The 6,632-nt window shown below is 36.5% G+C and overlaps 1 pseudogene; it reads left to right on the top strand.

Moving 5' to 3' along the window:
- The first annotated feature begins 942 nt into the window (after window positions 1-942).
- LOC108288054 lies at window positions 943-2,136 on the top strand (annotated as a pseudogene).
- Window positions 2,137-6,632: the final 4,496 nt, after the last annotated feature.

The raw sequence follows: 6,632 nt of genomic DNA, 5'->3' as shown, positions 1-6,632 counted from the left end.
AATGACTTCATCAAATGAACTAAATAGGGCACCAGTGACTAATCTCAGCATGACAGAGATATGTGATCTTTCAGAGAGAGAATTCAAAATGGCTGTTTTGAAGAAGCTCAACAAAATTTTTGATAATAGAGAGGGAATTCAGAATTCTACCAAATAAATTTAACAAGTGATTAAAACAATATTTTAAAATCAAGCAGAAATTCTGTAGCTGAAAAATCAGAGTTTCTCAAAAGCATAACTAATCAAGCAGAATAAAATTTATTGAGCTTGAAGACAGGCTATTTGAAAATACAGAGTCAGAGAAGACAAAAGAAAAAAAAGAAATGAGGCATGCCTACTAGTATAAAAAATACATTCAAAAGAGCAAAACAAAGAGTTACTGACCTTAAAGAGGTGGCAGAGAGAGATTGGTGTAGAAAATTTCTTCAAAGTAATAATAACAGAGAACTTTTGAAACCTATAGAAATAGAACAATATTCAAGTACAAGAAGATTACAGAACATCAAACAGATTTAACCCAAAGAAGACTATCTCAAGACATCTAATAATCAGACTCTCAAAGTCCAGAGTAGAGAAAGGATCCTAAAAGCATCAAGAGAAAAGAAACAAATAACATATAAAGAAGCTCTAATATATCTGGCAGTAGACTTCCCAGTGAAAACCATACAGGCCAGGAGATAGTGGCATGATATATTTAAAATAGTGAAGGAAAAGAAGGTTTGTATCATAGAATAGTATATCCAGTGAAAATATCCTTCAAACATGAAGGCAAAATAATGACTTCTCCAGAAAAACAAAAGCTATAGGATTTCGTCAACATGAGACCTGTCCTACAAGAAATGCTAAAGAGAGTCTTGCAGTAAGAAATCATTTGAAGGTACAAAATTGATTAGAAATAGTACAGACAAATTGCACAGACAAATATAGACTATTATAGGCTGGAGAAGCTGCCGCCGAGTCTGGATCCCACTGTTGTGCGCCCCCGACGCCCGCCCGATGTGCATTCTTGGTTCCTTTTTGTTCCAAGTCCAAAATGGAAACTCTCAAGGATCAGCTGATTCATAATCTTCTAAAGGAAGAACAGACCCCCCAGAATAAGATTACGGTTGTTGGGGTTGGTGCTGTTGGTATGGCCTGTGCCATCAGTATCTTAATGAAGGACTTGGCAGATGAACTTGCTCTTGTTGATGTCATTGAAGACAAATTGAAGGGAGAGATGATGGATCTCCAGCATAGCAGCCTTTTCCTTAGAACACCAAAGATTGTCTCTGGCAAAGACTATAACGTAACTGCAAACTCCAAGCCGGTCATTATTACGGCTGGGGCAGGTCAGCAAGAGGGAGAAAGCTGTCTTCATTTGGTCCAGCGTAATGTGAATATCTTTAAATTCATCATTCCTAATGTTGTAAAATACAGCCCGAGCTGCAAGTTGCTTATTGTTTCAAACCCAGTGGATATCTTGACCTATGTGGCTTGGAAGATAAGTGGCTTTCCCAAAAACCATGTTATTGGAAGTGGTTGCAATCTGGATTCAGCCCGATTCCGTTACCTGATAGGGGAAAGGCTGGGAGTTCACCCATTAAGCTGTCATGGGTGGGTCCTTGGGGAACATGGAGATTCCAGTGTGCCTGTATGGAGTGGAGTGAATGTTGCTGGTGTCTCCCTGAAGACTGCACCCAGATTTAGGGACTGATACAGACAAGGAACAGTGGAAAGAGATTCACAAGCAGGTGGTTGAGAGTGCTTACGAGGTGATCAAACTCAAAGGCTACCCATCCTGGGCCATTGGACTCTGTGGCAGATTTGGCAGAGACTATAATGAAGAATCTTAGGCGGGTGCACCCAATTTCCACCATGATTAAGGGTCTCTATGGAATAAAGGATGATGTCTTCGTTAGTGTTCCTTGCATTTTGGGACAGAATGGAATCTCAGACGTTGTGAAGGTGACTCTGACTCCTGAGGAAGAGGCCCGTTTGAAGAAGAGTGTGGACACACTTTGGGGGATCCAAAAAGAGTTGCAATTTTAAAATCTGATGTCATACCATTTCACTCTCTAGGCTACAACAGGATTTTAGTTGGAGGTTGTGCATGTTGTCCTTTTTATCTGATCTGTGATTAAAGCAGTAATATTTTAATATGGACTAGGAAAAACATCAATTCCAGAAGTTAGAAATAGGAATGGTTTGTATAGTCCTACAGCTATATCCTGATGCTGGATGGTGGTAATCTTGTGTAGTCCTAAACTGGTTAGTGTGAAATCGTTCTGCCACCTCTGAGGCACCACTGCCAATGCTGCACATGCTGCAGTTGCCCCTTGAGCCAGAGAGATGTTCCTTTGTTATATAACTTCCTGGCTCCTTCGCTGAACATGCCTAGTCCAACATTTTTTTCCCAGTCAGTCACATCCTGGCATTCAGTGTATAGATCTAATATCACATGTCTTGTTCCAAAGGATCTAATTTTGTGAACTATATATATCAGTAGTGTACATTACCATGCAATGTAAAAAGATCTACATATAAACAATGCAACCAACTATCCAAGCATTACACCAACTAAAATTACCCTCAATAAACCTTGAACAGTGAAAAAAAAATATATAGACTATTATAATACTATAATGATGAGTACTTATATCTTGAGTTGGAAGACTAAAGAATGAACAACTCAAAAATAATAAGCACAATAAATTTTTAAGACATAGTATAATAAGATATAATTAGAAAAAGAAGTTAAGAGGTGAAAGCATGAAGTTAAAATTTAGAGTTGTTGTTTTCGCTACTTTTTAAAATTAATTTCTTTGTGTAGTTTTGCAATCAGAGTTAAGTTGCCACCAATTTAAGATAATGTGTTATGTTATTTGCACTGAATGTATTAATATTAGATCATACCCTTTTTTATTCAATCATAACTTTATACAACTTTTCATGCTTCACTGAACCTAAGAATAAAAATTGATAGTTTTCCCTGTATCTTTGGGTCTTCATACTAAAGGCTTGCATTTCAAATAAAACTATAATCAAGTAAATTTATATGTCTTATCTCCTATTAATCCATCTTTTTTTTTCAGTTGATATTTCGTCAAATTTTCAGAGGATAGAAATGAAATTTTCCCTTTATTCCTACAATACAAATAAAATCTACTTTATCATCATAGATTACCAGGTGTAAAATAAATTTCTAAAAACAGCTAACAGCCATATATTTCCCATATGTTTTACTATGTATCAGAGTTACCTCAGTAGCTTATTACAAATAAAAATACCAAATTTTGGCCATGCACAGTGGTTCACATCTGTAATCCCAGCACTTTGGGAGTCTGAGGCAGGAGGATCACTTGAGGCCAGGAGTTCAAGACCAGCCCGGGAAACATGGCAAAATCCTGTCTCTGCAAAAAGAAAAGAAATTTAGTTAACTGGGCATGATGGTTTGCAGCTGTAGTCCCAAGTACTCTGAAGGCAGAGATGGTAAGATAGTTTGAGTATGGGAGTTTGAGGCTGCCATGAACCATGATCATACCATTGCACTCTAGTTTGGGTGACTATGTGAGACTTTGTCTAAAACACACACATGTATATACACACACACATACACACACACACACACAAACAGGAAAGAAACAAACTTCACTCTCAGAAATTCTGATTTGCTAATTCTGCTAGGAAGTCATAGAATTCATATTTTTAACTCTGATGAAGAAGCCACCAACCTTCATTTGAGTAACAACTGGTCTAACAGTCTGCATTACACAGTAACAAGGTCGACTTAAGTTTCCTGCCCCAACGTGGAACTTCTGTTCTCCATTTCTAAGTAAGTTCAACCTGGCACAATACTTTGATAGTTTTTAATGTAACAGCTTTATTTGCCTCAGGAGGCCTTTCTCAGGGAAGAAACTATATGAAAAAATAAATGGACCCTGTTTCTAATACTTGCTGTGTAATAAATTAGTGTAGCCTTAAAACATGCGACTTTACCACTGTACATTAGTATGTCTTAGATGAAGTTAAATATATTGTGTGGGAGTTGTCACAGGTCTCCCTCCTCTCCAGGCAACCAAAGTGAGCATGCAATTGCTAGCACACACTCCCTCTTCACCCTGACAAGAAGCTGTTTCATCTGGGCCTTTATGGTACAAGATCAGCAAAAGGGCAGAGAAAGCAGAATCTGAAAGGTAGGGAAAGAAAGACACTGCAAAAGGGGTTGTAGGCTCCTTGCGGAGAGAACCAAACTGTCTTGTAGTTTTGAGACTGTCATTTTAAAATTGTTACCCAGAGGAAGAAAAATCATGAAAGATGGAAAGAGGAAGGAAACTAAGGAAAAACTGCCTTTTTGCAATTTTGTCTGGAATTAATTGACAAAAATAAATATAACACAGAGATATATTTCTAATTAAATTTTTTTTTTTCTTTTTCTTTTTTTGAGATGGATTCTCACATTGCTGCCCAGGCTGGAGTGCAGTGGCGTGATCTCAGCTCACTCCAACCTCTACCTCCCAGGTTCAAGCGATTCTCTTGCTTCAGCCTCCCAAGTTGCTGGGTTTAAAAGCACTCACCAACATGCCCAGCTAATTTTAGTATTTTTAGTAGTGACAGAGTTTCACCATGTTGGTCAGGCTGGTCTCGAACTCCTGACCTCAGGTGATCTACCCACCTACCAAAATGCTGACATTACAGGTGTGACCCACTGTGCCTGGAATATTTCCAATTAAGATTTTTTTTCTAATCTAATTTGTTATTTCAGTCAATTAATCAAGGTTAATAATGATTCAACACTAAATGCCAAGCTTTCAGAAGAGGACTACTTTTTTCTGTTAATTTAACTTAAGGTTCAAATTAGTATCCAGTTGATATTTGAATTGGCAACACTTTTAAATTCTTTAGCCTTACCAGTGCCTACATGGGCAGGGTGTGCTCAGCACAAGGGTTTCCAGAAGAGAGAATGGGTGGAAGATGAAATATTAATCTGTGCACCTAAGCACAGGGCTGAATCCTATCCACTGGGAGGAAGTGACATCTTTTTTTAAAAATTTGGCCTGGTGGTAACCTTGATCTTGTTTGTTTTTAAGCATCTTTCTCTTTTTTAAAATCTATATAAAGTTCAAAAGTGCAAGCGCAGCTTTGTATAGTTTTATCATGTGTATATGTGCACTATGCACATATTGCATTGTGGTGGAGTCTTGGCTTTTACTGTATCCATCTCCCAAATAATATATATTGTACCTACTAAGTAATTTCTCATCAGCCACTCTCCTACCACCTCTTTGCCATTCCAAGTCTTCAATGTCTATCATTTCACACTCCATGTCATGTGTACACATGATTTAGTTCCTGCTTCCAAGTGAGAACATGAAATATTTGACTTTCTGTTTCTGAATTTTTTTACTTAACATAATGGCCTCCAGTTTCCACACATGCTGCTTTCAAGGACATGCTTCACTGTTTTTCGTGGATGAGTAGTATTCCATTATGTATATGCCACATTTTCTTTATTCAATCATCCGCTGATGGCCAGTTAGGTTGATTCTGTATCTTTGCTATTGTGAGTAGGGCTGAGATAAACAAACAAGTATCTTCAGTACTCATGCTGGCTATTTATCTCCTGTGAATATGCATTACAAATAAACAAAATTGATATTCTCAGAAACCAGATAACTGAAATACAGAAAACACTCTTTGGGAAACAGTATGGAGATTTCCCAGAAAACTAAAAATAGAACTACCCTTTGATTCAGCAACTCTGCTACTGGGTATCTGCCCAAAGGAAAAGCAATCCTTATATCAAAAAGATACTCTGTTCTCTTTTTCTTCTTCCTTTGGTATTCCCCCTATGCATAAGTTGCATTTCTATAGTTGTTCTACACTTATTAAATATTCTGTTCCATGTTTTTTGAGTTTTTATTTTCTTTGCTTTTCAGTTTTGGAGCCTCGTAGATAGATAGATAGATAGATAATCTCCAAATATGTATATATATATATATGATATATATATATAAAATTAAGATTTTTTCTAATCTAATATATATATATATTTGGATATATATGTAAATATATATATATTTGGAGATATATATATATATATTTGGATCTACATAAAAATTTACATATATTTGGATATATATATAAATATATATATTCAATCTAAGAGACTCATATTACAGAAGTGTCCAGTTTACTCATAAGCTGATAAAAGATACTCTTCATTTCTGTTAAGGTGTTTTTTTAATCTCTAGCACTTTTTTTTTGTTATTTAAATTTCTTTCTCTTTGTTTTCATTGTCACCTATTCTTGCACAATGTCTACTTTATTCTTTAGAACCTTCTGCATATTAATCACAGTTATTTTAAATAGCTGATCCCGATTCCAACGCCCTTACCATGTCTAAGTCAGCTTGTGATACTTGCTCTGTTTCTTCAAATTGTGATTCTATGCCTTTAGTATGTCTTGTGACTTTTTTTTTTTTTGATAGCCTGACATTATGTATTGAGTCAAAGGAACTGTTTTAAGTAGGCCCATAGTACTGTGGTACTATGGTGTAAGGAGGGCAAGCATTCCATAGTCCAATGATTATGTTTTAGTCTTTCAGTGACCCCATGCCTCTGGATTGTGAACTTTACACGTTTCTCATTTCACCC

Source organism: Cebus imitator, unplaced genomic scaffold, assembly GCF_001604975.1.
Source record: "Cebus imitator isolate Cc_AM_T3 unplaced genomic scaffold, Cebus_imitator-1.0 Scaffold362, whole genome shotgun sequence".
NCBI lineage: Eukaryota > Metazoa > Chordata > Mammalia > Primates > Cebidae > Cebus > Cebus imitator.
Note: the sequence above shows the minus strand (reverse complement) of the source record. Positions and strands in the feature narration are given on the sequence as shown.